A 12114-nucleotide genomic window follows, 5' to 3' on the forward strand; every position below is an offset into this window, starting at 1 on the left:
AAGAGGATTGAATTTAAAAATAGACTCAGTATGTAATTTTTATAATTCAGCCTTTTCTGTATAAAATTTAAAAAATAATATAAATATTTACAGCCATTATTCAAACTTTTTAACCACCAAAGACACTCTCCTTATTTTATTTCCATATGAGCCTAAATATTTGAGACACCATCAGCAACTAATCAGAGCTTCTATCTAGTTTAAAAACACAAAGGTCATTCATTATTTGGACAGTAAAATGATATAATTTCAGCCTCAAGCAAATTGACTCAAATGTACTTATTCTTTGCAGCTTCATCATGAGTAAACATATGATTTTTGATAGACTTCTTGAAACATTGAAAATAACTCGTGAATAGGATCCTCACCCTATCCATTATGACCTTGCAAGAATTTGAAGGATTCAGGGGCTCTAGGTTAGGAACACAACTTGTAAAAGCATTACTTCACGTAAAGATGGTATTTTATGTCAAATCTTTACATATATATATATATATATATGTGTATATATATATATATATATATATATATATATATATATATATAGCTTACACACACACACACACACACACACAGAAAATATTTCTTGGCTGCCCGAAGTGTGAGATTTTCTATGACCCCTTTATTTTTATTCGGTGTAATCTCCTTTAAATTACTAAAGCCCGTAACAAAGACAAATTAAATTTACTCTGCTTTTAGACATTACTGAAGAAATTCTGTAATCTTCATTTCATTTGGAAGCAGATAAATAATATTTGTATCTTGACATATTTATCAGTTGTATGCTCATTTCAAGCTGGTTTTCTGGGAGACTTTAATTTATAGCTCCTATTATTTTGTTTTTCTTTTTAGATCTCAAAATGAATGTCATGCCCATGAAAACCACCAGACAGGAAACTAAAGTCTTGTGTTTATTCCAAGTCCCTAAATCACAATGGGACTGGAGGAATGTCATCCGTAGGAGCCTGGCTTTGTCAAAATATTTTAAGAAAATGGAAATCAGAGGTTTCAACAGCAGAACAGTTACTTTACAGTCACTTCATACCACAGGCTTTTGAAGACAGTAGAACCATGGCTACAACCTCAAAATGCTATTTAAAAAATATAATTCCTTTGTAACTTACAGAGTCTCTATTTCTTTCCTGAACTATTCTCCTTTGATCAGACCCACTGGTTTCACTCTTTAAATTTTACAAGTTGCTGATCTGTTTCTTTGTTCAGAAAAAAACATTCTCTCCTTCCCTTCCATCCTTTCTGCATCTTTCTAGACTTTGAAGCTCAGTTCAGTTGTCCTCAGCTCTGCAACACTTTCCTCAACCACATCACACTCCTGACAGTGCCACTGTTTTATTAGAAGTTTCCACTCACAACTGCCAAGAGATCACATGAGGAATGTATAAAGAATAATCATGTTTGGGCCCAACCCAGGCCAAATATCTTGGCTTGGAAAACTAGTTTCAATGAGTTTTAAATGTGTCACAGGTGAATACAAACAGAGTATCTCTTATTGAAGTTTATTGGGCCCGAAAGTGTTTCAATTTTTTTCTTTTTTTTGGTTTTGAAATATTTGAATATGCCTAATGAAATATGTTAAGGACGCGGCACAAGTCCAAACACAAAATTCATTCTTGTTTCTAATACACCTTATACGCATAGCCTGAATGCAATTTTATACAATATTTTAAAATAATTTTGTGCATGAAACAAAGTTTGTATACATTGAACCATCAGAAAGCAAAGATGTCGCTATCTTAGCCACTCGTGTGTACAATCTGTGATTGTATGGCATCACCTTGATTTCTGACTCTGAATTTATATGCCACCAGTAAGCCAGCATTTTCCTGTCCCTATTGATACATAAGTACTTAACAGTAAAATATATGACATGTCATTAGTACTGGGAAAAGATGATGTGTTCAGGGTAAATAAGCGGCGTAGTAGCATCACCAGAATACCTGTAGCAGCTGTTAAACAATAGCAACAACAAACAATGCCAGGCTTTCCAATCTCTACCTACAATATTGTACTTTGATTAAAAGTTTACTGTACATGGTCTTTTATGTTTTCAGGTGAAAAGGAACATCCGATTCAGGGACCAGGAAGTGGGTCTTCCAGTGATTAGGAAGAATTTTGCTGAATAGCTTTTTTAAATGTTTTCTCCAGAACCATCTGCCTCATTAACAGTATTTTTTGTTTGGAAGTCTCCCTTTGATTTTGTAAACTGACATAATTTCTTGTTCTGTTGTAAATGCATCCTTTCTAGCACTTCAATAAGCCCATCATACATTTTTACCATGTTGTCTATACGTACATTGTCTGTAGTGTTAGCAATGTTATCTTTATCATCACTGTTTTCATGATCACCTTGATTCAGAACCATTTTGTTTATTGCATCAACAGTCAATGAATGAACAACTGGAGCCTCATTATCAATCTAGAAAACTTCAATATCCACTTCCTTCTGACTGAGTGTCTCTGAAGATATATCTTGTGCATATGTAAGGAGGTCATATGTCATTTTTTTCTCAGTTGACATATGGAATCCTTCAAAGTCACTATCTTGTTTATTATCATCACTGAACATAATTGCACACCAGAGGTTGTGCCAGACATGTGCCAGTCACTGTGTTCTAAGTATTAGCAACAGCATATAGGGAATCTTGCTAAATTCCTTTTGAAAATCTTCCACACCCATACCTCTGTTCACTGCTGCTAACATGCTGTTCAAGAGAATGATTTTATATTTACTCTTCATTTATCTAAAGATACTCTAGTCACATGGATGAATTAAGAAAGTTACATTTGGGGAAAAGTACATGTCATAAACATTATTTTGATGAAAATTTCAGCTGGAGGATGAGCAAAACAGTTGTCAAGGAATAACAAAATCTTATAGTACTCATCCATTCTAGCTTCCCTGCAATGAGATAAGCCCTGGTACAAAATATGCATGAAACCAATCAGAAAGGATATCCCTGGTGATCTATGTCTTGTGATTAACAAAATAATAGAGTGGTAAGAAATTTACTCTTTGAAAACAGTATGGATGCAAACTTATTCTTATCACAGCAAGTTGACATTTATGTAAGCCTGCTGCATTAGCATATCCTAGCACTGTTCCTCTTTAGCATCTTTAGTTCCTGGGGGAACTGTCTCATCAGCTGTACTCTATGTCTTTCTGGAGCTATAATACCAAACAGTGAGACTACATCAGCATTACAACTTTGTTGTTGTGTCAAATTTTTATCAGCAAACCTTGGCAAACCTATCAATGAACTTTTCCACTGCTTCATAATCAGCAGATGCTTTGTCTCCACAAACCTTTATAAATTTAATGCTGTGTCTTTTCTTGAATATCTACAACCAGCCTGTTGAATATTCATGGTTCCCTTCAACTTTCAGTTCATGATAGATGATAGATCTTTGCTTGTTTCATGATCAGCATACAATTACGTGGCATGTGTTCACTGCGATGCCAATGGATCCACTCTTTAATACACAATCAAGATCTTCATTTTCACTTTTTGCAGTGTTTTTCTACTTTTTTTCTTTTTTTTGTTATTTTTGAAATGGAGTTTTGCTGTTTTGCCCAGGCTAGAGTGCAATGGCATGATCTCAGCTCACCATAGCCTCCACCTCCCAGGTTCAAGCGATTCTCCTGCCTCAGCCTCCTAAGCATCTGGGATTACAGGCATGTGCCACCACGCCTGGGTAATTTTGTATTTTTAGTAGAGACAGGGTTTCTCCATGTTGGTCAGGCTGGTCTCAAACTCCTGACCCAGGTGATATCCCTGCCTCATCCTCCCAAAGTGCTGGGATTACAGGCATGAGCCACTGTGCCCAGCCTTTTCTATTTTTCATTAACTTCTGTTCTTCACTTTCAGCATAGAACTTCAACAGTTTATTCTTCTGCTTATTTAAGTCCCATATAGTGGTCATTCTGACACCATATTCTCCTGTAAGATATTTCACATTTACACTGCTCTCTGGTTTCTCCAAAAGCTTGACTTTCTAGGCTGTGGATAAATATAAATGCTTTCTCTTTTTCTTATCACTGTTAACCATAGGGGTATCTTCAGGCCTTTTTGACATTTCCAATGATATCTTCTTACCACAGAGCAGAGAACAAGCAAATGTATACAATAAGTAATATATGTAGGTGGGGCATTGCCCATGTGGGGCATTGTGGGGAACTTGCCATTGGTGCATACAGTCTATACACATGGCATTTATCCCCCTTTTTGGATATACTTTGTAGGGAAATAATGGGCATGCATGGAAAACATATGTTGCAGGTAAAGGAGGCTGGAAGAGTTTTTCTTCCCTTGAGGACACAATAAGCTGTGTGTTGTGCATCTGCATTTTGATTGATACTCATCATACGAGGTCAGGTGGGGAAATTTCCATCTATGGTGCCATTTTGACACAATTCATTTCTAATTCTAGAGTATTTTGGATTTTAGATTTTCAAATTAAGGATGCTCAAGCTGTACAATGTGTAGCTGAGATTGAATCACACTGATCCATACTAATTTTAGATGTGCCTATAAGTTGAGATAAGCAGATCTCAGCAATGATGTCCTACATAACCTAGGAAAAAGGAAAGTTCATCTGGGCAAAATGGTGTAAAGAATCTAGAGCTTTACTCCCTTTTCTCTTTTTCTCCCTATCCTTTTTTGTCCCTCTGTTTCCCTTTTTCTTCTCTAGCAGCACTGATGCACCAATAAGACCCTCTATTGCTACCCAAAAATACAATAGAAAAGTACTTAAAATTCAATATTCTATAAAATGTTTTCCAATTTTAAAATCTGGTGATTTATTTTTATATCTATAATGTAGTCACCAAATACTAAAAACTTAACAACAAATAAAAGTACAAAATACTGCCTGACAGCTGTGCTGATCCCACTCTCCATCAAGACCAGATAATCTCCTGCTTAGTGCCTAAACAGTTATCATTCTGTGTCCACATTCCAAACTCATCAACAAAATTGTAGGATCTTCTGGGCAAATATAATGTATGATTCCCCACATAAATCTTAAACACCAGTACATAATTTAAGTAGGCACTCAACTCTGATTGAAATGTTGATAAAAAATGCTATAGACAATTGTGATTAACTTACTAATTGTGCTATTCTTTGCTTATTGTCTATTCCTCAATATGAACCAATGGTTCTAAACCTTGTGTACATATTGGAAACACCTAGAGGGTTATTAAAAATACTCTATTACCCAATTATTTAAATGCAGAATCTTGGGTCCTGCTCTAAAACAAATGAATCTGAGCTCACGTTTTAAAATGGTTTCCAAATAATGCTATATTCTTCAAATATCAAGACTGGCTAGAATATAGAGTTACAGATAGCTCTCAAATTTAATAATGCATTAGAGTCATCTGGAGGTCTATTAAAACACCAAGTTGCTTGGCTCCTTCCTCAGAGTTTCTAATTCAGTGGGTATCAGAATGCTACCTGAAATGATGAGGATTTTCAGGATGAGACCTGATAATTTGAATTTCTGACAAATTCACAGGTGATGATAAATGACATAGCTTGAATATTTGTCCTTTTCCAAATGTCATGTTAAATTGTAATTCCCAATGATCGAGCTGGAGCCTTGTGGGAGGTGTTTGGATCATGGGGTAGATCCTTCATGAATCGTTTGGGTGATTCTCTTGGTAATAAGTGAGCTCTCACTCTGAGTTAACATGAGATCTGGTCATTTAAAAGTGTATGGCACCTCCTTCTCCAGTCTCACTCTCTTTTGCTCCTGCTTTCACTATGATATGTCTGTTTCCACTTTATCTTCCACCATGATTAAGTTTTTTGAGACCTCTCCAGAAGCCCTGCAGATTTTGGCACCATGCTCCCTGTAAACCCTGCAGAACTATTAGCCAATTTCTTTTTAAATTGCCCAGTCTCAGGTATTTTTTATAGCAATGCTAGAATAGCCTAACACAGAAAACTGGTACCAAGGAGTAGGGCATTGCTATAAAGACAACCTGAAAACGTGGAAGCAACTTTAGAACTGGATAGCATAGAGATGTTGGAAGACTTTGGAGGGCTCAGAAAAAGAAAGGAAGATGAGGGAAAGTTTGCAACTTCCTAGAGACTTGTTAAATGGTTTGTGACCAAAATTCTTGTGGTAATATGAACAGCGAAGGCCAGGCTGATGAGGTCTCAGATGGATATGAAGAATTTTTTAGGAGCTGGAGCAAAGGTCCCTTTTGTTACAGCTTAGCAAAGAACTTGACTGCCTTATGTCTCTGCCCTAGGGATCTGTGGAACTTTAAACTTAAGAGTCATCATTTAGGGTATGTGGTAGAAGAAATTTCTAAGCAGGAAAGCATTCAAAATGTGGCATGGCTGCTTCTAATAACCTATACTCATTCATGGGATCAAAGGAATGACTTAAAGTTGGAACTTATATTTGAAAGGGAAGCAGAGCATAAAAGTTTGGAAAATTCACAGTTTGGCCATGTGGCAAAGAATGAAGTTTTTTCAGGAGATGAATTCAAGCAGACTGTGGAGCAATCACTTGCTAGAGAGATTTGCATAACTAAAAAGGAGCCAAGTGCTGATAGCCAAGAAAATGAGAAAAAGCCTGCAAAAGCAATTAAGAGATCTAAGAGGCATCCCCTCTCATCACAGGCCTGGAGACCTAGGAAGAAATAATTGTTTTGAGAGCCAGGCCAAGGACCTCACTGTCCTGAACAGCCTCAGGACACTGCTCCCCATATCCTAGACATGTCAGATCCATCTGTGACTCCAAGGCCCCAGGTACAGCTCGAGTTGCCACTTTGGAGAATGCAAGCCATATACCTTGCTGGATTCCAAATAATATAAGCCTGCAGGTGTACAGAGTGCAAGAGTGATGAATTTTTAGCAATCTTGGTCTAGATTTCAGAGAATGTATGGAAAAGCCTGAGTGTCCAGGCAGAAGCCTCTTGAAGGGGCAGAGCCCTTACAGAGAACCTCCACTAGGGCAGTGTAGAAGGGAAAATATGGATTTGGAGTTGCCACATAGAATTGCCCCTGGGACACTGCCTGGTGGAACTTTGGGAAAAGGCCCACCATCTAATTGAGAATGATGGATCCCCCAGCAGCTTGCCCCCTGCTTCAGGAAAAGCTGCAGGCACTCAACTCCAGCCTGTGACAGTAGCTTCAGTGGCTGCACCCTGCAAAGCCACAGAGGTGAAGCTGTCCAAGGCCTTGGGAGCCCACCCCAGACAAGGTAATTTATTTTTAAAAAAATTCTCAGTTCCGGAGGCTGGGGAGTTCAATACAAAGATGCCAACATCTTGCATGAACCTTCTTGCTGTATCATCCTATGGTGGAAGGCAAGAAGGTAAGAGAGGGCAAGAGTGCAAAAAAGGGTCCAACTCACTTTTATAACAAACCCACTCTCATGATAATGATGATAATGACATTAATCTATTCATCTCTCATCACCTAATCACCTCTTTTAAATACATACATTTAGTATATATATATTTAGTATATTTGCATTTAGTATATATAGAGAAAGAATGAAACAGAGAGAGACACAATCATATTCTGTTGCCCAATCTAGAGGTCAGTGGCATTATCATAGCTCACTGTAACCTTGAACTCTTAGACTCAAGAGATCTTTCTGCCTCATTGGGTCTCACATCTCAACATTGTTGCAATCTCAAAATTGAAAATTTAGTTTCTAACACATGATATTTGAGGGACAAATTCGAATCATACCATAAGGTCTTATGGTGATTTTATCTTTACTGTTTGGAGAACATCCAGATTTCTTTCTACAGAAACTAAAGCTTCTTACATTTCTCTAAGCAATGTACGACAGCTTTAGTCTCTTCACATTCTCTCCAAATTTTGTTATTTTCATTAAAAATTCATTACTGTTATCTTAAAAGGCATGAAGTTACCTCATTGTGATTTGATTTGCATTTTTCAAATGACTAATTATGATGGCATCTTTTCATGTGCCTGTTAGTCCTTTGTACAGATGGTCCCCAACTTTCAATGGTTTGATTTCTGATTTTTTGACTTTACACTGGTACAAAAGTGATATGCATGTAGTAAAAACTGTGCTTCAAGTATCATACAACCATTCAATTTTCCCTTTCAGTACAGTATTCAATAAACCACCTTAGATATTTAAAACTTTATTATAAAATAGGCTCTGTGTTAAATGATTTTGTGCAACTATATGTTAATGTAAAAGTTTTAAGTACATTTAAGGTAGGCTAGGCTCAACTGTGATGTTTGGTATATTAAATGCATTTTGACTTATGATATTTTCAATTTACAATGTATTTATTGGCCATTATCCCATCATAAGTTGACGAAAATCTAAATATCTCTTTGTATAAAAACAGTTGTTTTCAATTTCAATACCTTTGCCCATTTTTAATTTGGTTGTATGTCTTTTTGCTGTTGAGTTGTACAAGGTCTTTATGTGTTCTGGATGTTAAACCGTTATCAGACATATGACTACAAATATTTACTCCCATTCTGTGAGGTGCCTTTTACTTTCTTGATAATGTCTTTTGATGTACAAACGTTTTACATTTTGGTTAAGTCCAACTTATCTATTTCATATTTTGGTATCATATTTAAGAATTTATTGCCAAATTTAAGGTAATGAAAATTTACCTCTATTTTTCTTCTAAGAGTTTCATGGTTTTAGCTCTTCTGTGTAGCTTGTTGCTCCATTTTTATATGATTTGAGCTCGTTGTCCAATTTCATTATTTTGCAGGTGTATATTCAATCGTTCCAGTACCATTTGCTGAAGAGACTATTATTTACCTGATCGTATAATCTTGGTGCCCTTGTTAAAAATTATTTGGCTATAAATATCTGGGTTTCTTTCTGGTCTGCTAATTTTATTTCACTGGTTAGGCCCATACGTTTGTCCTAAAGCCAGGACCACACTGTTTTGATTGCTGTAGTTTTGTAGTAAGTTTTGAAATTGGGAAGTATGACTCTTCCAACTTTACTCTCTGTTTTTAAACTTTTGTTTTGTCTATTCAGTACTACTTGAAATCTTATATGATTTGAGGATTGTATTTTTCAATTCTAAAAAAAAGAACATTGTAATTTTGATGGGGATTTCATTGAATCTGTAGATTGTTTTGGGTAGTTTTAACATTTTAATATGAAGTATTTGAATATATAAGTACAAAGTGTCTTTCTATTGATTTATATTTTAATTAATGCCTGCAGTTATTGTACTGTTCATTTTGTAATTTTTATTGTACAAGTATTTTACCTCCTCAGTTGAATTATTCTTAAGTATTTTATTATTTTGAGTGCTATTATAAATATAATTGTTTAGTTAAATTCCTTTTCAGATAGTTCATTGCTGCTGTATAGAAATATAACTGATTTTAGCATATTGATCTTAAATCTTGCAACTTTGCTGAATTTAGTTGGTCTAGTAGTTTATGTGTGTGTGTATGTGTGTGTTCTTTGTGATTTCCTATATATAGAATCCTCGTATCTGGGAATAGAGAAAGTTTTACTTCTTCCTTTCCAATTTGGAAACATTTTATTTCTTTATGTTGTCTAATTTCTCTGATGAGAATGTTCAGTACAATTTTGAGTAGCAGTGGTGAAATGGGAGTCATTATCTTGCCGACCTCAGTGAAAAATCTTTCCCTCTTTCACCATTGAAAATGATGCTAACTATGGGTTTTTCATAATGTACTGTGTTATACTGAGAAAGTTTCTTCACTTTCTACATTTTTAAATGGTTGAAAAACAGTCAAAATAATATTTTGTGACATATGAACCTTATATGAAATAAAAAGTTCAATGTTCATACTACGTTTTTATTAGAACCTAGCCATGCTCATTCTTTTTCACAATGTATAAGGCCCCTCAGAGTTAAGTAGTTGTGACAGAGATGATACGGCCCACAAAACCAAAAATATTTGTTAACTTTCCTGGAAAATGTTTGCCAGCTCCTCGTCCAGCCTTTCCAGACCATAAGCTCTATGAAGGCAGGTACTTCTTCTTTTATTTAAACACTGAATCTCTGATACATCATACTTTTTACTGTCTAGTAAATAATACACACTTAATAAGGATTGTTTGAATTAATTGAATCATTCTAAAATCAATGAATCTGGGAAATCTTTAATTTTCTATTACCTACTAATTCCTACTAGTCCCTATATGGAACTTAAATAAGCAGAAGAAAACAACAAATAATTTTAAAAAATAGACATTTTATTGAATCAGCACCAGAGTTTAAGGTATAAAGAGGACCGGCATTACATGTATAAATGAAATTATATTTGTGCATGTGTATCTGTGTTTAAAGAGATACACTCATATACACTGTGCTTGGTACACAAGTAAGAATTTGATTTTTAATTGATTTTCCTTCTTGGAGTTAAAATAACGAAAAACTCTAGCATGCTCTATATCATATCGAGTGGTATTATGTATTTTGATTCTTATTTTTATGTAAAATTATCATAATCATGTCTGTTATAGGACTTTTGTGACTATTCCTTGAATAGCAAATATATAGCACCTAGCACAAAGCCTGGACAGAATAATATTGGAAAAGAAACAAAACTACGGATTCAGAATTTAAACATCACTTTGCCGATTTTACTAAATTTCTGAATGCAGGAATGAACAACTTTATATTGTAGATGGATATAACTTAAGATTCTGTCTCATGGATCATTTATCTCATGTCATTCAGGGTAGTGGGACATATTATAATTCTTTGAGGACAGGGGAATCATGTGATACTATAAAGAGACAATGTTCCAATACCAAAGAGGGAGAAAGTTTCTGGCCATCCAACTAAGGGTGACCTTGTAATAATGAGTTAGAAACCTCAGTCTTTTGTAAAGGGTAGTATTAGCATGCCTGAGTCACTCTATTTGTTCAGTACAACATGGAAATATTAGCTTGCCTCTATTTCTTTCAAAGATATGAAATCAGAATCAAATACCTGTGACCATTATTATTGTCAAAAATAACAAACATGTCAGACCCTATGTTAGAGATTGTGAAGTGATAGGAAAGACCGAGAAGGAAGAGAAAGACTGATGACTAGAGGCAGTTGACAGAGCATGATCGTTTGTGTGTGGTGGAGGGTGGTAGGGTACGCTTCCTCTCTCTGCCTCCACGTGGAGCTCAACATTCTTACACAGATAATGCTGGAAATCATGACTTTGTCTTTTCTCTTCCAGATGTCATGCCCCACAGATGTCTGGAAATGGGAATTTGCACCTCAACTTTTTATATTGAGAGACTTTTTAATCCTGCCTGGGCGTGATACCTGAATGTCTCCTGGTCCGTTCGGGACACATCTCTGCTTTATCAGTACAGTGTGGCCAATTACTTATGACAGTGGCCCCAAGCTGCTGAGCTGCGTTCTGAAGATCAATGCCAGGCACTGTTAGAACATTTACCAGTCCATAGCAAAATTAGAAAAGGTAGAAATAACATAAATTATGTTCTATGTAAAGCTAAATGCCTTTGATTTAAAGATAGCCCTGTAACATGAAGTTATTTTCTCAGTATTAAAATGTCCCTTTTGTTCACATCACAGAGGCAAAATAAAAAGTTGTCAAGACTCTGTGAGCACATATCCTCTCTTCTTTGCTTGCCTTCTTCTCTTAACATTCTGCTGGTCTGTAAAATAATTATTCTGGGAAAAAACGATTTAGACATAAGCTACCTTTGGCTGAAGTGGTCATAGTAGTGATGGAACATAATTTAGATTTTTTTTTAATGGACAGAGTAAAAATAGGTAGAGAGAGAAGGTGATGTGAGATTTCCATATGGAATGAACAAGGTCAGAAAAGGTACGAAGAAGGCCTACGTTGGTAAAAGAGTGTGTGAGAAGAAAAGACATTCCATTTGAACAGAATTGAAGTCACATGAAGGGTGGAAAATAAAGCTGCAGAGGCAAGTTTGAGTCCAATTGTGAAGGAAAATGACTGCAGAATTTTGCACAAGGAGTGATGTGTTTGACAGAGCTCTTAGAAGATTATTTATCTGGAACTAGTGTTCAAAACTGTTACAGTGAATGCAATGTCAGGGAGGCCAGTTTCAACTCTAAGACAGAAGTCCTAACAAGCATAAGTATTA

At 35.7% G+C, this 12114-nt stretch overlaps 1 long non-coding RNA gene across 6 annotated transcripts in view; it reads left to right on the plus strand.

The window, feature by feature from the left end:
- The window catches only part of LOC105499189 (uncharacterized), a 136824-nt gene extending 124710 nt beyond the window's left edge, over positions 1-12114 (plus strand). For 2 of the 6 annotated variants that reach the window (XR_011616932.1, XR_011616935.1), the window contains one exon: positions 11211-11971. This is a non-coding gene — a long non-coding RNA (uncharacterized lncRNA). Of the gene's footprint in view, positions 1-852 lie in introns of all 6 variants that reach the window. The other 4 variants (XR_011616931.1, XR_011616933.1, XR_011616936.1 and 1 more) reach the window with 3 other exon arrangements.

This window comes from Macaca nemestrina, chromosome 19 (genome assembly GCF_043159975.1).
Source record: "Macaca nemestrina isolate mMacNem1 chromosome 19, mMacNem.hap1, whole genome shotgun sequence".
NCBI classification, from domain to species: Eukaryota; Metazoa; Chordata; class Mammalia; order Primates; family Cercopithecidae; genus Macaca; species Macaca nemestrina.